The sequence below is a fragment of the Ischnura elegans genome, chromosome 7 (genome assembly GCF_921293095.1).
Source record: "Ischnura elegans chromosome 7, ioIscEleg1.1, whole genome shotgun sequence".
Classification (NCBI taxonomy): domain Eukaryota; kingdom Metazoa; phylum Arthropoda; class Insecta; order Odonata; family Coenagrionidae; genus Ischnura; species Ischnura elegans.
This window is the reverse complement of record NC_060252.1, coordinates 6,842,805-6,867,843: the sequence shown is the minus strand read 5'-3', so window position 1 is coordinate 6,867,843 and position 25,039 is coordinate 6,842,805. Positions and strand designations below refer to the sequence as shown.

General features: G+C 36.8%; 1 protein-coding gene and 1 long non-coding RNA gene across 3 annotated transcripts in view; one reads left to right on the top strand and one right to left on the bottom strand.

Annotated features, from left to right (window-relative positions):
- LOC124162662 (soluble guanylate cyclase 88E-like) overlaps positions 1 to 25,039 on the top strand; it is a 369,277-nt gene that overhangs the window by 271,833 nt on the left and 72,405 nt on the right. The window lies entirely within an intron of this gene.
- Positions 3,235 to 8,038, bottom strand: LOC124162664. 2 transcript variants are annotated; one of them, XR_006865642.1, is made up of 3 exons: positions 7,262 to 8,038; positions 6,871 to 7,170; positions 3,235 to 6,775 (listed from the first exon to the last, which is right to left on the bottom strand). It is a non-coding gene; the product is annotated as an uncharacterized LOC124162664 (long non-coding RNA). The 2 variants fall into 2 exon arrangements; XR_006865641.1 differs by having other exon boundaries at positions 6,871 to 7,639; positions 7,776 to 8,038.

Genomic DNA, 25,039 nt, shown 5'->3' with positions numbered 1-25,039 from the left:
AGAAACTGGTTATAAATCTAATAGTAGGGTAAAAAAAAGCGTCCTGGAGCACCTGCCATTTTTAATTACCTCCCCCCTACACTTAATTACGCTCCGCCATCTTTAATTACGCTATCACGTGACTTTTTAATCGACCGTCACTTGTTTTATTGATCGTCATTTGTTTCCCTTTCATCTTCTTTATCGTTATTCACCTATTTCTATTTTCTCTGACGTAATTTACTTTTACGCTTCTCATTTGTTTTCTCTCGTCGTTTGTTTTACCAATAGCAAATGATTTTCGATCGTCATTTGTTTCCCTTTCATCTTCTTTATCGATATTCACCTATTTCTATTTTCTCTGACGTAATTTACTTTTACGCTTCTCATTTGTTTTCTCTCGTCGTTTGTTTTACCAATAGCAAATGATTTTCGATCGTCATTTGTTTCCCTTTCATCTTCTTTATCGATATTCACCTATTTCTATTTTCTCTGACGTAATTTACTTTTACGCTTCTCATTTGTTTTCTCTCGTCGTTTGTTTTACCAATAGCAAATGATTTTCGATCGTCATTTGTTTCCCTTTCATCTTCTTTATCGATATTCACCTATTTCTATTTTCTCTGACGTAATTTACTTTTACGCTTCTCATTTGTTTTCTCTCGTCGTTTGTTTTACCAATAGCAAATGATTTTCGATCGTCATTTGTTTCCCTTTCATCTTCTTTATCGATATTCACCTATTTCTATTTTCTCTGACGTAATTTACTTTTTACGCTTCTCATTTGTTTTCTCTCGTCGTTTGTTTTTCCTAATATAAGATTTTCGATCGTCATCTTCTTTTCCCAAGCTGCTTCCCCCACTCCAACCCCGCCAACCTCTCCCTCCCCCTTAACCGCTGGATGTTCTGGGTTCGATAGGAAATAATTCGACAAATGAAAGGCAAAGAGGTGGTAGATATTTTTTTTTATTGTATGTATGCATGTTTACAAACATTTTATAAATTTCAATTATCGATAATATTATCCATTCGGGAAACTATAGTTTTCAAGTCATTTGCTATGCTCGATAAATCTGAAGGGTAATTCTTGGGACATGGGATACCAAAGAGATTGAGATCATTTCTTCCAGCCCTCACCATAGTGTTATTAAATTCACTGTATTCGTAAACATCTTTCTCTCTAAAAAAGTAGAGGATCCCATTGGTATGTCTAAATGCAGATTGTATACCTGTAGGTATCTGTGGCATTAATTTTATGTGACGAGCTTGACTCTTCGGTCTAAAAGTGCACTCATCCATTTCAACAATGAATTCCCCACTATGAAATATTAGTGTGCGGGCAGAGTATGTATTAACAATTGCTTGAATTCTAGCGTTTCTAGGAAGGCCGGCGGATATAATATTCATAGGACGACCTTCAACTAGCTCCATTGTTGGATAATTAACCATGTATATCAGGCCCTTGATAAATATTACAATTTCTCCACTAGGCCTGCGATAAAGAGCATCAAAACCATTGAAATCTTGCTCAGGTAAAAATGGTAACCAATCTGTGATAAGCTGAGGGCCAACGATGTCTATTCTTTCAGTCACTTCCATATCCACATACCAAAACCATTTTTCATGAAATAAATACAGCAAATTATTGATTATGAGTAACTGGCGTACATTATCAAGTTCACACAAAGTCGGACGGTGAGTATTATTTTTTGCAACATTCGGTTCTGCTCTGAATCTATCCTCCGGATATTCAGGTGCTCCCTCAGCATCATCATCGTTCCCCTGAACTGGATCATCTTCCTTCTGAGGTTCCAAGGGTGGTCCATAGAGAAATTGAGCTGCTAGTATATCATCTTCATGTAGTGTCAGACGGTAATCATAATGGTTATAATACGCAAACATCAGAGAATTCTCATAATTCGAATGTGTAATTCCTAGAGTGTGACCAATTTCATGGAGAAGAACGGCGAGCAAACTGACTTGAAATTCAGGAAGTTCAGGATGATCCATTCCTAAGTACCACATTTCATCTTGATCGATGTGAATTTCAAGTGGAATATCTCGACTTGATGGTAATTGCGCATGAGCTAATTTTCCACCAATCCCATCCAAAGGCGTAGAACAAAAATGTCTATTTAAATATTGTTTATGATTGTACCGTGTATTCATTATGAAGATATCCGGATGTTTAGGATCATGCTCGAACTTTAAATTAGCTGCCTGACTCCATATTTCAAACGCTTTCCGAGCTAATTCCATGTACGTCGAGTTCACAAATCCATAGTGCCATTTTATTATATCTTTATTCCATTTGTAATGGTATACAGAAAACGCAGGATCATCAACAACTCCGCAGCGTGGTCTATTGGTTAAATTCAGAGTCATTTCATTCAATTCCCCATCTTTTGTAATGTTATAGTATTCTTGAAAAATTTCCAAAGCCTCTTTCAATTCCGTATGGTCAATGCTAGTAATTTCATTTTCGGTCACGTTCAAATATCCATACTGTCGAAGATATTCTGCTACGCAATACGTTTTATTGGTGTGGGTATTTTCACTGGATAACACCTTTTGTACAGCAAGCTCAGTTAAGAGCAAAAAGATATAGACTGCTCTCATTTCAGTGTGAAGCGTAGCACGTGAGGGAATGAAATGAGATTCACAATTTAATACGAACTGAATTTATACACTTTTCAACGATGAGGGAGGGGGAAGGCCTCATCATAAGTCCGTTTACGTGATTCTTCTCTTATCCTATAATCACCCCAGGCTAATGTCGTGATACCATCTCTACATATATAGCGTTTATCATCGTTTGCACTCAAGGCTACTTTATTTATTTTTAGAGTGTACATTTCATGTTTATTAGATCGTAAAATGTACATCTGTCGATACTCTACGGAATTATCGAGTAAACACTTTTCGTAATGTTCGAAATTAATAGATTTTCGAATGACGGGCTTGGCAATACCTTTAGCCTTCTTCACTTCTTTAGCATTTTCCATACGATAGGAGTAAAGTTTGCTTCTCAAGCCGACAAAATTCGTCATAATGTCACCATTACATTCATCCTTCATCTTACCAACCACTTTTTTATTAAAATTTGAGAAACACTTGTGATCACAGGGATATGCAGATGTATCGTACAGTTCTAAGTTTTCTTTCATGTCTTCGTATATGTCATTAGTCTCAACATCAATAATCATACCATCTGTATCCATTTGATTGAGCGATATCTTATTCCCATACTTCACTTTAAGGTGACCGTAAAAAAAATCGTACATTAGGGTTTTGCTTAGATCCAAAACTGCTTGTCCTGCATAAATTGGCTTCACCATTTTAATCGTTGACATTCTACTGTGAACAGCCACCAAATTTTCAGAAAATATAGTTCTATCTAAAAATCTCGAACTGGAGATCAATTTATTCAGTCTTTTTTCGTTACACACCAATTCAAGGTCAATTCTTCTCCTTAAATTCTCCATCAGCTTACCAAATACACTATTTACCATAAGTTTGAAGAAATCCCTGTCAAAATCATTTTTTGCCAACTTCCGTTTTTCGGTATTAATGTTTATGTAAGGATCTAACCATCTCGATTGATCAAACTCGATCACTCGTCGAATTCTATTCAGCTTCAGACCATATCTAAGGGCTTGTTTTAAATTAACATAATGAATTACATATTTTTCTTTTGGCTCAAGTGTTGTCAATAATTTTCTGAATTTACCAGTAGGAGGTATTTTATTTTCTGGACAAAATGGAAGATCCGAGTGAGTTTCATGTATATTATCGGGATAATCTAAATCAACCTCGAGAAAATATCCTTTAGGATTGTCATCTGAAATATTCAAATTAAACTCTCGAATTTCCTCTTCACTAAGCCATTTAAAACTACCACGAGGAAGAGGTTGAGACATTGCCCACCCATAGAGATTGTTAGCATCCAAATACAAAAGGTATCTATTAGGAATTGACGCATCATATTCCCTCATATATTTATTATTTGCCTTACTGTACCTCTTACAGCATTGACTAATACCTCCTCGTATTCCATTTTCTGTCATCAGCAGCATATCGTAATCAGTCATCAACTCGAGAGTCACCCCTGTATGCTTTAACATAGCATCAAACGCTAACCCCGGTGATGTATAATACCATGCAGGGTCAAGCTTATACGTTTCCATGCAAACATCCCGAAAATTTTCAAAAATATCGGATAAAATCGTAACATCTGTTTTCAGGTATAAGTCGGAGTATTCACCGAGAGTCTGGCAATTGAATTCAAACCAAATTTTTTGAGCAAATTCATAATCGTCATCGCTTACTGTTTCTCCATTAATATGACTATAAAATTTCTCCTTCGGTGGTAAACATTTTTCCTCTAACTTTTCCCAACTGTCAACATATTCGTATGGAAAAATTCCTTTCCTCGTAACAAGGTTCAACTTATCTCCATAAACTCGTTTTGTATGAATAAATTTCTCTCGGGGGAGATTGTCAGCTAATTTTGATAGGGTCGAAGCCATAAATCGAAATGTATCCACAAATCTAATGCTGAAATTGTTACCGATACTTTTGCTAAAAGATATATACTTTTCCTCAGAATTCGCTATGCAATTAATTTCTTTATTATCGTAACCTAAATTTGGTACAATAAAATGAGCATCATATCCGCTTAGGTTATGAAAAAATACAGGGAGAAATTTGGGCATTTTAAACTTTAAATTACATTGTGAATGTAAAGCTGCTCTAAACTTTCCAGTCAAGTGACAATGATCTTGAACGCGATCAGCACCCAATTCTTCTCCACAAAGATGACAATACTTAGCGGATTCAAATGCCTGTTTTTCTTCTTGTGTTAACGCAATCATCTGTACCGTATTTTGATACATATTTTGTACTAGTTCGGCTACCTCTTTGATCCAATTCATAAAAACTTTCGCAGCATCTCTCCCTCGATAAGAAATTGGTTCAAATTTTAGATTATTTGTACAAATAAGTAAAAAACAAAAAGACATTATTTCATGTTTTTCTATTGCACACGTATAAGAATGCTCATCATTCGAGCAACAATGTTGAACCTTCGGAAGTATTGACTCAAAATCGGCTACAACTATGGCAGGGACACGCATTGCACGACCAACATTTTTAAATTTCAACAATTTTTCATCATCTCCCGGCATAATTATTTTAGAAGGAGCATTTTTCATACAATCTAAACGATGTATTTCGAGTTTTTCATGCGTATGAAAATGACAGAAGCAGCGTTTGCAAACGTATATAGAATTATGATTTTTCGTAATTTGTGAATGAAGCAATTTATTAAACGATTTAATCCAACAATAATGTGATTTATTTTCTTTAACTAGATAAAGTAAATCTCTATGATCAGATAGTTCTTCATCCACAACTTTTAAAGGATACACGTTATTTTTCTCATCTATACCGAAAACATTAATAGAAATATTATTTTTTATTTCAAATTTACTAATATCTCTCAAAATAACCGGATATTTAATGCAATTCCAATCATACTTTGTTTCAAAATTTTTATCCTTAATATATTTTATAACTCTAGAGCATAAATATCTAGGTGCTGTTTCTGCCATGTATTTGGAATAAATCGCATATTTAAAGCAGTATATATCATTATTCTTAACATTTATTACTGATTTGGTATCATAAATTCTCTTTGGGAGTTCGATGAAAGTGGATCCGCCCAGAGGACGATATTTATTTATTCGTAATTCTAAACCTGAAATTTCACGTAAAGTCCACCCTGATCCCTTTGCTTGATGTTCGGATTTTTCTTTTAGTAATTTAGCAAACAGATGCTCTACAATTTCATCTACATTGTCAGTCTCAAATATTCTAACATTTTCCGTTTTAAACCATCTTTCATCCGTAAGTTCCTCTTTAGAAAAATTACACTTGACCAAAACATTGATTTTTACCGGAGAAGATTCCAATACATATTTAATTTTCTCAATGACCAGTAACCTGATATTATTCAGAAATGTGATTAAATCACTTCCCTCATCCAACCCACTAACCCAGTAAGTCTTTAATCTATTTTTCGCTGCCGATTGAACTTCAACCATTCCCTTTACATTTCCTGCTCCAACTTGTCGTAAAACATGTCTTCTATGAACCTCACTACTCTCATGAGAGACTTTGTTACGAAAATATGTGTAACAAATTTCACATAGTTTATCTTCTATTGTATTAGCTCCAACACTAACATGTCTTTGGTGTACTTCACTAGCTTCATGTGTAAGTCTATCTCTAAAATAAGTGTAACAAACTTCACAAAGTTTATCTTCTATCGCATTAGTTCCAACACTACCTTGTAAAACATGTCTTTGGTGTACCTCACTAGCTTCATGTGCAAGTCTATCTCTAAAATAAGTGTAACAAATTTCACAAAGTTTATATTCTTCCGGATTAACTCCAACACTATTCTGTAAAACATGTCTTTGATGAACGTCACTAGCTTCATGAGCAAGTCTATCTCTAAAATAAGTGAAACAAATGTCACAAAAAGTGTCCATGTTCTCAATGAATGTTATGTACACTGATGCTTCACAATACCTAATCTTCTTATTCACTGCTAGATAATAAGCTACTTACCGTTATATATAAACCAGAGCTCCGACCAGCAGGACGTAACAAGCAGGAAACCGGGGAAAGTGTTTTCTATTTCTAATATTCTCTCAAGAAAAACTTATTCCTTCTCCAAATTATTTCTTTTATTTTAAAAAGGTTTTTTTTACAACACAGTGATGTGAATAATCTGTAATTAAAGAAAGATCAAAATTTAAGTAAATATAATTAAACACAAAAACCTAATTTAAAAAACAAAATTAAATAATATTAAATCATAGATACCTTTTAATCTTCCAAGGACAAACGCTCTCCGTCCCAGGTGAGCGTGAGAGGCTCCCCCTCCCCCCGGTTCACAGCATCCACCGCTTCCCTGTTGAAAACCTTTAAGTATCTTTTAGGGAGGAAGAGCCTCCCTCGCTGACCAGCACCCTCAATCATTGCCGAAACCCCATCCCCATACCTAGTTTCAACCACCCATAGATATGTTATGGTATATCTAAAACCTACAACAAGGTTTTCTTTTTTTAGGAAGGGAGGGAGTTCATTGTTCACCTTCTGAATTTTCCTTCTCAAGTTCTCCATCTAGAAAGAAAATACATGTTAAGTATTAGGGAAATAATCGTATATAACGTTAAATATATACATGTGAGGAAGAAAACTAAGCCCCACTTACTGCGTTCGGTTTTGGATACTATATATTGGATCGCCTCTGATGTACTCTACCGCCGATCGAATTGAAGTGGTGAATTTGGAGGAAGATGCGAGCTCTTATATACCTAAAAGAGGGGTAATACTTTCGAATCACTTAGGGGGAAATAACTGGGAGTAGGTCGTAATCATCCAAGGAGAACTGCACTAAGTGAGAGGATGACCTTCCAGTACCGAAGCATGAAGCAAGAGGTCTGAAAATGTCCTTGAGAGCTGCACGTGGTATTTATCCTTTCATCATCACTGCGGTGAACCACTGAGGCGGATATGGTAATCACAAGATGAATCAGCATTCATCAAGAGTGTTGGAAATTCTCTCAAGGATTCCGCGTGAGAGGCCGACCTCGGCACGTGCGTGTCGATCAGCGGTGAAGTGGGTGGAGCAGCGCAGATTCCGCGTGAGAGGCCGACCTCGGCACGTGCGTGTCGATCAGCGGCTAAGTGGGTGGGGCAGCGCAGATTCCGCGTGAGAGGCCGACCTCGGCACGTGCATGTCGATCAGCGGCGAAGTGGGTGGAGCAGCGCAGATTCCGCGTGAGAGGCCGACCTCGGCACGTGTGCGCTTAATAGCGGAGGAATTAGGGGATGATGTAATACCACTTGATATTCCAGAATTCCTAAAATTTTCCCTATTTCCGGTACCAACAGGTTCACTGGGGAAAACCTAAAATGGCGCCCTCGATGGTCTTTGAACCCCTTTACCCTCCCTACTTGCGACACTATCCATATATATATATATATATATATATATATATATATATAAATCGGGCGAAAATTCATTACAAAAATCATGAACAGCCTTTTAGCACAGCCGGTGGGTTCTCTAACCCTTTGGAAAGAGATAGAGGAATTCATATTCAAATTAAAAGAAAAAGCAGACGAAGAATTTAAAAAAATCCTCCAAGAGGCGGAAATAAGTCCGGATCCGAGTGCTTTGCACAATGTCTGTGATCAATATGAAGCATTTTATGAGAGAGAAGTCTTTCAAAAATTAACTGAAGATTCGTTAAAGTCAACTATAATAGAAAGGCTGCGTTATTTAAACAAAGATGTTTATGATTATTACATGAGAATTTACAACTGGTGTGATTATTACTAAGCGATTAGTCACCATTATACACTCATATAGCGTCTCCCTGTTCACTCGCAGCACAAACGGCTTTGATAGATTAAAAGACGCATTCCCTATCCTAACTCACACGCCGAAATCCAGTATCCGCCGCTATATACCTTGTTGGATATCTCAGGCAGGAGACCGAGCACAACAAACGGCTGTTTAATTACCTATTAAGAAACATGAGTCAGCAAAGGAATTACAAACTTAAATATAAGAAACTTACAGAAAACGCGCGTGATTTATACAAGGGTTCTACTAATGCTGCTGGTTTTGACCTTCGAAGCGCATATGACTACACCATTTCACCAGGAAGTCGTCTGTTAGTAAAAACAGATCTCCAAATTGAGCTGCCATGGGGGTGCTATGGGAGGATTGCCCCGAGATCTGGTCTGGCCTTAAAATATGGAATAGATATTTCAGGGGGAGTACTGGATTTCGATTTTCGCGGAAATGTGTCAATTATAATTTGTAATAATAGTAGCGTCGTCTTTAAAATAAATGCTGGTGACAGAATCGCACAATTAATTTGTGAACAAATATTAAATCCTGATTTGGAAGAAGTGGATTATATGAATGAAACTGAGAGAGGATGTAAGGGATTCGGTTCGAGTGGAGAGAATTGAAAGAGTAGCCTCTAATTGTATGAAATTAAATTATTTGAATAATAATGTATAATATGATGTTTTTAAAAAATTAAAAAAATTATTTAAAAAAATTTATCTCTACTTTTTTTTACCTAAAAAAATCTTTCAACCATAGAGAATACTAATTAAGAGAAATATTAAAGAAATTGAGAAATATCTAGAATTTCCCCGTCTTCATTGAAAATGAACACTGTCCCGAACCCAAACGCCTGAGGACTCCCTACGTACAATGCAATTGCACTCGGCATGTCCGTTACGAACCAAACCACTCCCCATGAACGCCCCGTCCCCGTGGGATCGAAATACGAGCCTGGGGGTAAACCGTATTGTTCAGCGGTAGCCGACAATTGTTCAGCGCTCAAAGGTGGTAGATTGTCCGCAACTGATAATAACAGTAAAACTGCATACGTACAATTATTTGTAGGAGTTCCATCATGTATCTGGATCTCAAACGGTGGCATATCCAATAAGGCGGGGTCTTCATTCAAAACATTGTCCAATTCCTCCATTAAAATTTCAAAATCGAGATGAAGCGAATAGGTTTGTAATTCATCCAGCGACTCCTCTCCCATCTCTTCACTCGGGAATCTGTTTTCGCTATTTTCCAAAGGAATTCTGGAATGATCTAGTGGGGACATTTTGGTTGAGGATGGGATGGGTTAGAAGCACACACACACACACACAACTTCACTTAAGAGCGGTACACGGACTAACAAGGGTCGTTTTAAGCGCCGTTTTTATGAATTTATACACAAGAGGTATATATATATCCACTAACAATAAACACCACTTCACTTGCCAGCGAGACACGTAATAATGAGGCTCGTATTGAGTGCAGTTACTTCTAAGACGGGAGTGTTGGAATTGGCCGCGACTGATCTTGACACAAATAGCGTATTGTGGGTCACCTTTCAAAGAAATGCAAAACTAGCAGTTGGTGGTAAAAAACTCCAATTTAAAAACCCACTTGAATGCGAGTCAACTTCATTCGAAAATGGTATGATACCTCATGCAGAAATTCTTCCAATCTTGGAGGCTGTGGTTGACGGTGCTACAGCGTTGTACGCATTCAGCGAGGTCGAGTGTAATTTCTTCTCCGAATTAACAAAACGCACTTTCATATGTTTGGAAAAAGAACTTAATTGTCCGGCGCCGGAATTATGTTCTTTTGAGACAATAGGATGTTTAAATCCTTGCCATAAGTTACGTAATAGTAATTGTGCATTAAGGAATGCTTACTCACTCGCAAAGTGGATGCGATACAATCTTCTGAGTAATGACGTCACCCCCTGCCATCATTCTGATGCATGCATTTCCAGCGCACTTCCTACATAATGGGTGGGGATGGAATATCAGCGAAAGCAAGGTTAAGAAAGGATGGAAAGTTATGCACCTATAAATGGACTGAATCGTTCCTTCACAGCAATATACGATCATCATGTATTCTCTGCAGACGCTGTGTATCAGAACAGTCAGAGGTTGGAGTGGTACAGGCAGAGAGGCGGATCTAATAGAAATTGCCGAGTTATTAAGAAACTACTATCCGCATCTGTTTAAAGAGTTGATGCGGACAGATATTGATAAAGGTGTACAAGAAATGAACCCGTCAGCGCTGACACATTTCAGCTACTTGTTAGCCAGAGGAAAAACTGTTGCAAATATAATTTTCCGAAGAGATTTTACTCTCTCGGAATACTTTGGGATAAGAGATTTAAGATATTTTGATGGACAAATTGTGATAATGCTGAGGGGAAGAACACCGATACACATAAAGTTCAAGCATTTTGTTAAAAACAAAAGGAATGGCCGACGTGAATTACTCTGCCCTATGTGTTTTTATCCAGTGCTAGATAAATGCAAAGATATAACAAGTTTTGTTAAAAGTTATTCTGCAGATACTTTTAGTGTTGTTGAAAAAAGTATTTTAGTTAGAGATCCAGTCAAAATAGTATCGTGTTTAAGTAGTTGGTGTGAAAACTGCTGTATAAGATCGCTGTTTTCTGACATACATCCAACAGATTATTGTATACCCAGTTGTGGAACAGAGGAGGTAACTGATTTTATGTATGTCAACGATGTCAAGATAATTGAATCGAGGTTAAAGAGATTCAATTATAAAAGTTATTTTAACGACCATTCAGTATTTAAAAGACTGAAAATGTTCCCATACATGCTCACAGATAGTGAAGATAGTGATTGAGAAAACAGTAAAATAATTGTGAAATCTTTTGAGATATAGTGAAGATCATTGTTAAATTTTTTTTTAAAATCTATTGATCATCTCTGTTGTTGTAAAAAAAAAAATATTTATAATTATTGTAATCTATTAATTGCTTTTTTTGTATTGTTAAATTCTTTTAAATCTATTGATCATCTCTGTTGTACCAATATTTATAATTATTGTAATCTATTAATTGCTTTGATTTTTTGTAATATACTAATTGTTTTTTGTTTTTTTTTCAAAAAATATATTTTTTATAACAGTAAATCTATTGGTTCTGTTTAATAACTAATGATACCATATTGTGAAAAAAAACATTGATATATTTTCTAACAATATATATATTTATTATCCTCTATTAATGTTTTCATATCATAAAAATTAATAATAAATGAAAATAAATTTGATATAAGTGTTTTTTTAAATTCAAGCAATCCATTACAGCGGATAACATTTATAATTAAATGAATCTACTATAATAAAGCATTTAAGTAGGTCCCGTCAACGTGGTGAGAGTGTTTAGATGTCTTTGAAATGGAAACATCCATTCACGTGCATTTGTGCTGGTCCGTCTGGTTGTGGGAAAACAAATTTTGTTTTGCGATTCCTAAAAAATTTACCGCATTTAGTTGAAGGGAATATATCCAAGATAATATGGTGTTCTACACCAAATAGTCAACCATTAATTAAAGGCGTAAATTTTTTAAACGAACTCCCCGAAAGTTTCATCAACCCACAAAAGACACCAACTTTATATATAATTGATGATTTAATGCATGACTCTTTTAACAACAATAAGGTTAGCGAATTATTTACAAAGGGATCGCATCATTGCAATATTTCGATAATTTTAATAAGTCAAAATATTTTCTATCGTTCCCCATTTTCACGCACGATATCTCTTAACGCAAAATATATTGTTTGCTTCAGAAATGTGAGGGATCGGTCACAATTTAGATATTTAGCGAGCCAAGTCTATCCTCAAGATTCAAGAGGGCTGACTGAGGTATATATGCAGGTTACCTCAAAACCTTACACTTATTTACTCTTAGACTTTGCTCAGGAAACTGACAATCGGCTGAGATTCAGAACTCATATCTTTCCTGAAGAGATCACTGAAGTTTACACCCCATTAAAGCTTATGGAAGAAAAAACTTTGTAAAACAAAAAAAATTCGTAAATATGAGAAAAAATAAATTGGAAAGATTAAAGCGAAATAAAGGTCTCTTGAAAGAAATAAGTCAAGCTAGTCCACACAGAAGAAGGAAAATAATTGAAGCAGGAAATTCAGACCTCATTAAAACATTAAGCGAGTGTTGTAAAAATATTATAAATGGTAACGTTCATATAAGCCCGAAGTCTAAGAAGAAATTGACCAGATTTAAGAAGGCTATTAGAGAAATAGCTTGCTACAAAGTCCCTCTGAAAAAAAAGCGGCGATTATTGAGTCAAAAAGGGGGATTTTTACCAGTCTTATTGGGTTCTCTGCTTAGTGGTTTAATAGGTAGTTTTATTAAATAATTAATATGAGTTTTCAAAAGTTCCTGTTGGTGAATCCGGACGATATCGTGAAATCCGAAAATTTAACTGAGCAGCAATTATCTAAATTAGACAAGGAAATGCATTCTGTTTTACAGAGAAAGGACTTAGAGGATTCACAGAAATGGCATCACTATAGGAGAATTTTAGATGCGTACCTAGAAAATGTTTCAGAGAGTAAACGTGACGATTTTTTACCTCCACTTGATTTAGTAAACGTTCTTTCTCCTCCAAAAAGCAATGATTTTAATGGGAAATCGAAGGAAGGTAAGCAAAAAAAAAAAAAGCTGGAGTCTGTTAAAAGAGGAAAACGAGTATTGAATATCCCTAGGGATGGGGTTATTAGTAAATTAGGCAATGGAAATAATAATACTCCGAATTTGGATAAAGAAATGCGGAGGATTTTAGACCGTAAAGACATTGCAGACTCTCTGAAATGGCAATACTATAAGAGATTACTTAATTCGTATTTAGAAAACAATTCGAAATCTAAGGATAGCATTCCTCTCGCGGATCTTAAGACGGTTAGAACTCCAGAGGAAAGAATTAATACACCCAAGGCTGAAAAAATCAACGATTTAAAGAATAAAGGAAGAAACATATTGAAAAATTACACAGAAATTGAAGACCGATGGGAAAAGAGTCAAGAAAAAGGAAAGGAGAAGATGGAGGAGTTATTGAACGAGCTCGAGCAAAAACTCCGAGACGAAGACGTGGAAATAAAACAAGAATTAGACGAATCATTGCTAAAGGATCAAATGGACCTGGCGTACCTAGACTCGTCACCGGCAAAACCGAGGCGAGGAAGTCGGAAAAGAGTCAAAAAAGTACCATATTCACCGCCAACTCCGAGGAACAAAAAGAGGGCAATATCACTAGACAACAAAGAAGGAAAGAAAATAACAATGTCCCCGAAAACTCCAAGGAAGACATCAGACGACGAAGGAGATCGTCGAAAACAGGAGAGAAAAAAAAAACACCTCCATCAAACCCCAAGAAAAAAAGGAAGAAAGGAATTACGGAGAGAGAGATTCCATGGTTGAGTCATCCTTAAGCAAAATTTTTTTCGACCCTTCCAATCCAGCTAGTTTTTCGACTAGAGATGCTCTATGGGCTGCATCGGGAAAAAAATTCTCAAAGGAAAACGTACAAAAATGGTTAGATTCACAGGATAGCTATACACTTCACAAACCGATTAGAAAAAGATTTCGTAGAAATCATTACGAAGTGTCATACATCGATGAAACTTGGCAGTGTGATCTAAATGATATGAGATCTCTGAAAAAATATAATAATGGCTATCAATATCTTCTTACGGTGATAGACCTCTTTTCAAAATATGCATGGGCTAAACCCTTAAAAAATAAGAAACCTGAAAGTGTGATACATGCTTTTCGCTCGATTTTTAACAAACGGAAACCATTGAAAATTCAAAGTGACAAAGGTGGTGAATTTGTTAATGTTAAATTCAAAAAATTTCTCGACGAGCGAGGAGTTAAATTCTTTTCCATAAATAATCCCGACATTAAGGCCTCAATTGTGGAAAGGTTTAACAGAACGTTGAAAAGTAAAATGTATAAATATTTTACAAAAAATAACACTTATAATTACGTGAGTGTGCTCCCGAAGCTACTCAAAGGATACAATGATCGAAAGCATTCCAGTATTGGAATTGCTCCTTCTCAAGTAAACGAATCGAGTGCATTTTCAACTGCTGTGTATCAGTCGAGAAGACGACTTAAGCAAGATGATGGCGGTAGGAAATTTGAGATTGGTGAACATGTTCGTATTAGCAAGGAAAAGTTACCATTCGCTAAAGGTTACACACCGAATTATTCTACAGAAATATTTAAAGTGAAATCCATTTCAAGGGATTTTCTCATACCCACATATAAATTGGAAGATTTAAATGGTGAAGAAATACGAGGTTCTTTTTACGGAAAAGAGTTAGTACGAAGTAGAATAACTGATATTACTGAATTCAAAATTGAAAGGGTTTTAAAACGGAGAGGAAAAGGTGCTAAGCTGGAATATTTCGTTAAATGGAAGGGTTACGACGACAGTTTCAACAGTTGGATATTAGCTTCCACTGTGAAAAGATTGCTTAACAATTAAGCTAATATGAATGATTTTTATATCACACTACTTAGCGACAGTTCGGCAAAATTTTACCCAGACAATTCGATCGCTCATTTTCGCACAAAACTTGCTCGGAGAATCACTCTCAGTGAAAGAGAAAAATGGGTTGTTGGGTTAGTGGAAATATCATTACCACGCGTTAGCGCACCAGTGAGCAATAAGGTGTCTATTCGAATGCTCAACAACGAGCATGAAATCACGTTAACGAAACCAAGATATACATTGTCTTCATTGTTCAGTGAACTTCGAGAATCCATACCTGAAGACAGGCTATTAGAATATGATATCGAAATAGCAAATTTGGATAAAGGTGATGGTATTTCTGAAGATGCGGTAATCCTTTCACCTAGTAAGGCATTGCCAACGTCTTTATCTGACTCGGTAGGGATCAAAAGGAAAGAACCACCAAAAATCAAGGAAGAGGAATACGTTGGAATCGTATTTGTTTATAACGATCTCGTGAAACCGCAATTTATAGGCGACACGATGAGTAGATGTTTAAGAGTCATTAACATTGGAAGGGGTAGACATCAAGTATTTCAACAACCGTATTATGTCCCTGTTGAACGGATGGAATTTGATAGTATTGAGATATTTCTGGGGGATAAAATGGGTCTATCATACCCTTTTGAATCGAGCATCGAACCTGCAAGATTGATTCTTCACTTTAAAAAAAAGGAATAATTTTCATAAAGTTCAGTTCCCATCAAGATGTCTACGGATGTAGATCGATACTTGAAATATTACATTTCAAGACAAAAAGGTGGTGAGATTGGTCCCATTTATCGAGCCAGTCAATATAGACAGAAAGGGAACGGATTAGGGAGTTTTTTTAGCGGGCTTTGGCGATCCGTGAGACCTCTTCTCACTAGCGGTTTGAAAGCAGTTGGGGAGGAGGCTGTAAAATCAGGAATTGGTGCCCTCACAGATATCGGTACAAAGCCTGGAAAGGAAATTTTAAAAACTCGTCTTAAAGAGGCGGGTAGTAATTTAAAAAGACGCGCTGAAGACAAAATGGAAAGAATGGTGGGGGCTGGATTACGCACGGCAAAGAGACCACGAAAAAAAGCTGCTAAAAATGCTATTCTAACTGTTAAAAAGAAGCAAAAAAAAAGGGGAAATGTGAAAAAAAAGGTAAAGAGAATAAAACGAAATCACGTCTCAAAGAAGAATAAAATTACAAGGGCAGTGAGGAGAAGTAAGGGACGTGGGAAAAGAAAACAGCGAGGTGGTGGGGTAAGGGATATATTTTCATTATAATATAAATCCAATGAAATATTATATTAGTCTTTCGGCTGAAACGGTGGAAGATACATCAACTAAAATGACGCAGGTTATTCCCTCGTCTTTGGATATATTCACCCGCCGTCCTATCCAAGCTAGTATATTAGGCAACCGAATAGTCGCTTACAAGCCTGTGACGGCTATCGATACCTACTCAGAATTGAAATTTTCCATCAAAGGAAACGGTGATAGATATATAGACTTGAACGATATATCCCTGAATATTAAGCTCAAACTCTTAAATGGAAACAAATCGTTTGTGAATGGTCAAGAGCAGCCAGGAATTGTAAATAACATACTCCATTCTCTTTTTGAAAATTGCAATGTGTATCTGAATGGGCGAAGAGTGACAACGTCGGAACATTACGCCTACCGTAGTTATTTGGAAAATCTGCTTAATTATGGTACGGACGCCGCACGTACGCACTTGCAGTGTATCGGATGGGCGCTTGATAATGGTGAAGATTTAGATAGCCTCGAAACAAATGCAGGATTAAAGACTAGGAAAAGAATGCTTGAAAATAGCAACCTTATAGAACTGGAAGGAAAACTGCACGCGGACGTCATGCATCAATCCAGGCTTCTCCTAAACAACGTTGACGTAGACATTGAACTATCTTTTGCAAAACCTGCATTCTTTCTAATGGATAAACCAGACGGAGAAGGAGTTCTGAAAATTGAAGATGCCACACTTTACGCAACTCATTATGACCTTGATCATTCCGTTCTAGTTGCACATGCAAAAATACTCTCAGACGGAATGTCTAGTATTTTACCTTATAAACGTGTTGAAATGAAATCATTCACGATTCCTGCGAATAGCAGCATGTTTAACAATGATAATTTAATTTTAGGCCGGATCCCGAATTTACTTCTAGCCGTTATGATAGAGGATAATGCATTCCTCGGAAAAAAAAATAAAAATCCATTCAATTTTCGTCATTTTAGTCTGTATAACTGTTCTGTTTTCGTCGACGATCAGGAATATCCGTGTGGAGGAATTGAAACAGACTTCGATACATTACAAAAAAAGTTCTGTACACGTGCTTATCGACAGCTTTTCTCCGCACTGGGATTACACCATGCTGATGGGGGAAACCAAATAACTTTGGAAATGTTTGAACATGGATACTTTGTGCTAGCATGGAATCTTAGTCGTGATGCTTCCGTGAGTGAAAATCACGTTTCACCATCTCGCATGGGGAATTTACGATTACATGGTAAATTTAAAAAACCCCTCGAGCACGCAGTGACAGTTCTTACTTATGCCGAGTACGATTCTGAAATTTTAATAAATAAAAACAGGGAAGTCACCTTAAATTGGACATAAGCAATTAGGCACTGCGGGCATTATGGATACAAATGGAATTATAAGAGCTCTCACGAGTAATCGAAATACGCGAGCATTTTTTCGAGGAGTTTTCGCATCCGATATTATTAAGAAAATCAACATCAAACCTGGATTATATATAATCAATTTTGATCCTTCTACACGTCCTGGAATTCATTGGGTTGCTATTCATGTGATCAATCTAAAACGCGCAGAATATTTCGACTCATACGCGCTGCCTCCTTTCGTACCCGATATACTAGTTTTTCTTCGTCGCTTTTCCTCGGTAAAGAAAAATAGTAAGCGGTTGCAAAATTTCAAATCTGATTTATGCGGGGAGTACTGCTGCTTGTATGCGTACTTCAAGTCAATAAATCGTACGCTGACCCAATTCACCCGGCTATTTCCCCACCCCGAGCTTAATGATTGTAAAGTGACCTCGATCTTTTCTCGCGTGTTTGGACGTGGACGGATAAATCGCAAATGTAATCCAAGGTCTCAATCTTGCTGCGCATTAGTAGAGACAAGTACTTGGAGAAATAGGTTGCGTAAATTGTGAAAACGATTAGTCATGATGCAGTCTTCCAGGAAAGAAGTCACGCTCTCCTCGAACGGAGTGAAACTCGTGGATGGTCTTACGCTACCTAAAGATATTACCAAGGAAAAGTCTTGCAAGCCATCTTCGAGAAAGCGGAAGATGAGTAGAGAAACGGAAAAGGGAAGTAAACAAAATAATATGAATAAGGGAGAGAAAAAGAAGATATCACCCGATGAATCAGTCTGTATCCAGGTACCTACCGGATTGGACGTGCCGTCAACGTCACTCGTGTTAACCCGAGAAAAGGGAAAGAATCCTAGAAAAAATTATTCGAGGAAAATAGAAAAAAAAACCAGTCGTTTACAACACATAAAATCCTCGATAAAATTACCCTCACCCTTGGAGGATTATAAAGTATTATACTGCCTTGCTGCTTCACTTGGTGGTAAAAAAAATCTTCGCATCGGTTGGGGGCTAAGCGGTGGACGAGCATTTGCGAGAATATCGGATGACTCTGATGTAATTGATCTATTTAACAACGACCTCTACCTTCTTAAACATAACAAACATCACATCACGGAATATTTAAATTCTGGTGCAGTCATTCCAGAATTCCCTAACGGAGTAGCCAATCCTATTTTCTCCGTCTCATTCCAGAAATATTTTGAAATTAATTACGCTGTGTTTTCCATTCAAGGAAAAGAAACAGTTGCATTAAATAAAGAGGAATGGCATGTTCTCGCAAATATGCTAGACAATGTGATACTCGCTGTGGATTTAGTGGATCAAAATCAGATGGATTTGGAACAATACTTCCTACCTTTCGAGCATGCAGCTCGGAGATTGGGTATAGAGGATATGAAGATTATATTCGGAGTGGAGCAAACAATCATTGCCACAACATATTTTCCCCTAGACCCGATGTATGTGGAAGGATGGGCAAAGCTATTATCGACTTCCAAGCATGTGTTCAAGGACAAGAAAAACTGTTTGTGATACGTGAATTGGCAATAAAAGATTTAGATTCCGGTCGAGGAAAGTCGTGGGTTTTTAAACTTCCACCAATTTTTGATAACAGTCGAGAAAATTATTGGCTTGTTAATCACTACCATGGAATTGACCATGGGTTGGGAAATGTACCATATTATTATTTAAATGATATTATCGAGAATGAAACAATGCCATATAATTTTATCTTTACCAAAGGATTAGAAAAATCAGTTGCGATATCCACGCTCATTAATCGCCCCGTTATAGAGCTGGAAAGATTTATTAACGTGCCTAGCCTCAAAACGCTTCCAGAAGCAGAAGGGGTAATGTGTAGTCTCCGTGTTCATCAGACAAAAAAGTATGCGTGTGCAGTAAAAAATTGTGAAAAATTACAGAGATGGATTAACGAAAATATTGGTGTTAGAAAATTGGATAAATTGTTGCAGGAGATGAAAATCCATGTATCATCAGTATCACCCATGAATTGTAAAAGAAAATTAGTATTAGATGGTGATTGTTGTTAATTTATGTATAGTGTCACTGTTTGTAAACTTGCATGCATGAAATAAAAAACAAGAAAAATTATCTAACACCTCTATCTCTTTCATTTGACGAATTATTTCCTATCGGACCCAGAACCTCCATCGATTAAGGGGAGGGGGGACGATGATGGGGGGTGGAGGGGAAGCAACTTGGGGAAAGAAAATGACGGTCGAAAATCTTGTGATATTGGGGAAAACAAACGAGAAGTGGAGGGGTAAATAATTGAATAGCGAAAATAGATAAAAGACAAAAGAGAAACAAGTTAAGATCAATAAAACAAGTGCCAGTCTATATATTAGGAAAATAAACGAAAGGAGAAATAGTAAATAACGTCAGAGAGAGCAAATGATAAGCGAAAATAGATGAATAACGATACGAATACGAAAGGGAAACAAATGACGATCAATAAAACAAGTGACGGTCGATTAAAAAGTCACGTGATAGCGTAATTAAAGATGGCGGAGCGTAATTAAGTGTAGGGGGGAGGTAATTAAAAATGGCAGGTGCTCCAGGACGCTTTTTTTTACCCTACTCACGATGACTATTGTAAAGAGCTTTTGAGAATGCATGACCTCCGTTAATGGTCATCGCAGTGCCCCAATGAGGCTCTGGCACCGGGATATCGTCTGCCAATCTAAAGGTCGCGGGCTCGAATCCTACCACGGTGGATTTACCAACAAACCAACAAGTAAATTGTTAGAAAAGATTATCTAGCCCTAAAATAGCTTGTAATATAGGCTCTCATAAAGAAGGGATTCGTCCGTGATTTTGCACTCTATATCTCCAATCTACCGGTCACCCATTGCCCTCGAACATTCTGCTCTCCACAAGCGATGGATCCAGCCGCACCCACGCACCCGTGGTGACAACCCTCCCTCTCCCTAATGGAGCAAGATGAGCCTGGAGGCACATGATCTTCTCGGCTGTTGGGCGATCGGTTCCCTTAAGCCCGCTGATTAATGCGTCGTCAGGCCAACGACGTGAGGACGGCGATGCAAATAAAGGGATGGTCATCGATAAATCAATAGAGATATTTGCGACCGGTCCAAACACCAACTCATTTCAACCTTTCATTCACATTCACCAAATAATCCCCATACCTAAGCCCCTGACGGATATCTCACCCGCGTGAATTCCACCAAATACGCTGAAATATCAATTACTACGCAAATTATTCTCGTTGCGATTTCATAACCTTCTTCAAGCATGATACTTATCCAGAATATAGTTAAAATTTTTCTCAATCGCTTACTCTTTGATCGTTCACGCAAACAGATTTCCTCTCGTGAAGTATTTTAGGGTTTGGTTCAATGATAAAATGAACTCACCCTGCATAATTTCGCTTTGTTTACGTCTATATTTTTTTATAAACTAAGAGATGCGGTTCACATTCACGCTTTTTTTCATAGTAGAGCTTTAAAACAACTTTCCGTTTTCGATTTCCCTAAATTCCAGGCCAATTTTCATTTACCCGGCTTTGTATCATTGGTAAAACACTTGCATATGGGAGCTATGTGAGTATATAGTGAAATAAAATTTATTTATTCCAAGATTGTAACGTATTCTAGTTAAAATCTATGAATACTACAAAACGTAAATCTAAGCAATATATCCTTGAAAATCTGATATCATTAAAAATCACACAAGTCGTCATAAAGAACAACGGAAAATATCTTCGGCTATGAATTGTTGCAGCAATCCGGTTTGCATCGTTAGCACTTAGAATTTCCGCAGCCGCCCACTCAGTCGCTAACTTCGCTCTCTTGCCCTCCAGAGGTCAGCCAAATGTTGCACCAATGACCTCGTAATTCCCTATTTTTCTCTCATTACTTGAACGTAAACAAAAGAAAAACGCCCACATTGCCGCTCGAACATAGCAACACTTACTCTCCTGACCACTACACTCGTATAATATCCATTCCCGATTTTTATTTCTCAGATAACCCCCGACCGATATGAACTCTTAATCACTAGACCCAAAACCTCAAGAATTTCACACAAAAAATATGAAAAAATAAAATCTAAAAAATACCTTTCACTTTATTTTATGAATAAGGATTAGTGGGGGGTCGGGTGACGTCACCACACAGGTCCCCACAAACCTCGAGCTTTTCAATGGTAGCCTAGTATTGAGTCACGTAAATTGCATACGATTAACACGTATTATGGTGCACTATTTTAGTGCATTTGGGTGACAAGAACAATCATTCAAGGGAAGCTCTCAGACCTTTGATGTGCGAGGAAATTAAAATATATTTTAATATAAGTATTGTATTTCTCTTTGATACGTGCTGACTTTTATCTCCCGGGCTCATTCATGTTCAAATGTTCCGCATCACGATAATATCATACAACATTTGGTGTTGCACGAATCCCAGGATAGTAATGAGTACAGACAGGGCTTTACCAGGACGAAACCTATGATGCTCATAACCGTCCCTTTGATAATACCACTACGGTCACATGGAGTAACTTTGGTCCTTTCCAGGTAACTTTGGCCCTGAGGCTTACAAAGATTAATAGATCTGTTATTTGCCTTTTGCATTCAGTTATCGACTAAGTTCTTGCACCATTCCACAGGTAGCATCACCAGCATCACTCCTGATTTAATTTGAGTATTAGTTCCGTAGAATAGAACTGGTAATATATAAATTGATACATTGCAATAAATGTGATTTTTCCTATCAGAGATATAGTTTGTTGTCGTTGGCGGGAAGGCATATTGATAAATGGTTAAATGCTGCACAGCCCCGATATCCTACATGTCCTCTTAACTTCCAAAGAAGCTCGATTAAAAATGGCGGCCAGGTCATTAGGGTCAGTAGGGCACAAGAGGGTTAAAGTTTAAACCTTCCATAAACATAATCTTGGTTCAAACCAATGGGAATGTAGCACTTACCTTGCGTAAAATTGATGAAGTATAGCTGACGATAAATAAGTCTGTTTAAGTCGCCAACTTTTGAAAGCCATACTGTAGCTAATGTTGTCTTCCGAGTCGGCAGCCCTCTTACTGACGATCAAATAAGCGGATCGCAATTGAAGTAGCAGTGGCTGTAAATTAAAAAAAATCACATTTTATTTAATTTTATCAAGTGATAATAATCATAATAATAATAAGTTATATAATAAGCTTCGTATGGTATATAGTTTGGGGAATAAACTCCTGTAGCGTATCTACCACAGCACCTATGTCCTCGTCCTTATTCTATTATGTTTTCCTATCCTACGAATTTATTTACTTATCCTGCCACAGGTTCAGATTCCTTTTGAGTTTTAGTCCAATTTTTCTCAAATGATAGCAAATAGAATATTTAATAATTTTTCCTCTTTAATTTTGACGTTATATTTACCCTTGTATTTGTAAATTTTAAACAACAACTTCTTTTCCACATCAATTTTGATTGTTTTGTTACATTTTTGCGACGATTTTATGTCCATTTATACTGGTTGAAATTTCGCCCCGTATGTGAGTGTAATTAAAATTCGTAATAATAATAATAATAATACGTCATTATTTGGGCGAGGTTGAGAGAAGAAGTCCCCTCTTCCTCCAGGGGTTTGTTTCTATTGGTATTTCATTCCACATAATAAATAAATTTCAGATTTATTTTTATATTATTAACTGTTATTTCGGTTTTTCCGATACTTCCTGAAGAAGACAAGGAATTCGGCGGAACGCTGATAGCAGAATAAATTGAATTTTAAATCTTTACCGAAGCACAAGAGAACGACAAATGTTAAAGTCAAATCCATTAATAGGAAAAAGAAAGAAAAGTAGATTCCGGTTATTTAGACCGACGAATTACAAAGATAAAAGTTTATATGTGATCAATAGCCAAGACAAGAACCCAATTAAAGAAATTTGTAGTGTTTTCCCCTATTAATTGGGACAAATCTCCGTTTACCTGGGTCACATATCACTGGTAGGTGATTGTGCAATTCAAATATGAAGATATGCAATTTTTTAACACTAGGAGCTAATTTTGTATGCATATATATTCGCTCTCTGCATTTTACTAATCTCAGGGCCGTATTCTGCTTCGTTCACGTAATTTTAACGCCATGGGATCGTAATGAATTACAGGTTTAAAAAATTGCTAGTCAATGAGCCAATCGTCATTTTTTTTTAAATACATTATCAATTACATCAATGTACGCTAATTGAGGGTGTGATTCAAAAAACTTAATCACGATGGAAGTATTAAACACGCTTATTTGCCAAATTTACGGCGTTCTGAAAAGAATCTATTACTCGGGAAGGAATGCCCATTCATATACACTCTTATCGCTACCTACGTAATAAAAATACGCTCCTAAGCGCCGTGGATAGAAATAGTTGTAGTTTATATTCGGCTCACAAAATTTTAGAAGTAAGTACCTACATAATTTTCAAAGTTTTTCGCATCTTGGTTTATCCAATATATTAGTGAAAATAGTGAATTTTAATAGTCAAATAGTGTTCTTTGTTATATTCCAAAATCCATGGATAATTCAAATTTAGGGAATGCTTCCGATAAATGGAGTAGCCACTTAGTGGAAGCTACGCCTAGGGTCCCAATGCGCCCTCATTAACCGGAAGATACTGTATTAGATAACCGGCCGTAAAAAATTGTAAGGAGACGGCGTATATTCAATGCGATTCCAGAAATATGGTATTCCTAGGGCACTACACTGAAGCCTTTTTTCTGAACGACTATTGAATACGAGTTTCCACATATCAATCTGCTCAACCATGCGGTCGGAATGCTAATCTTGGCAGCCTCCCTCAACCTATCCTCGTCCAGCGACCTCACCCGACCCACTTGCCTCACCTCTTATTCTTTTCCTTCATTTTCCTCTCTCTTCGCACCTTTTCACAGAAGATTCACTCGCCATTTCGCGCTAAACATGCATGTATTTCTGAATTTTTTTACAATACAAAACACTTTTTAAAGCTGAGAATAATTCAGTTATTCATTTATTTTCTCTGTCGTATTACTTTCTCTCAAAGTATTCGGTAGTCATTTTTCAGTAAGAAGAGTCAAAAAATGAAACTGATTGATTTCGTAAATTACTGTCGAAAACGATAATTATTTCTGTGTTAATTGCATTTTCTAAACACGTCACATGCATTTTTCTATTTATTTTGATAACAGTTGCGTATAAATTTCATGAATAAGAGCTTAGTGCATTTGAAGGCAGATAACAACCATTGATATTAGATCAAATGCTGAGCTTCGCGTTCAAAGTCCTGCTGCTCATGTTCTCTGCAACACGGTTGGAAGCCATCATCGGTTGAAACGGCATCTCCTGCCATCGACTAGCCATCTCTTCTCTCATCCCAGACCACCATGGCATTGAGACCCATTAAAACCCATTGCTTATTTTAACCTCAACTCTTTTCCCTTCCCAACCTCTT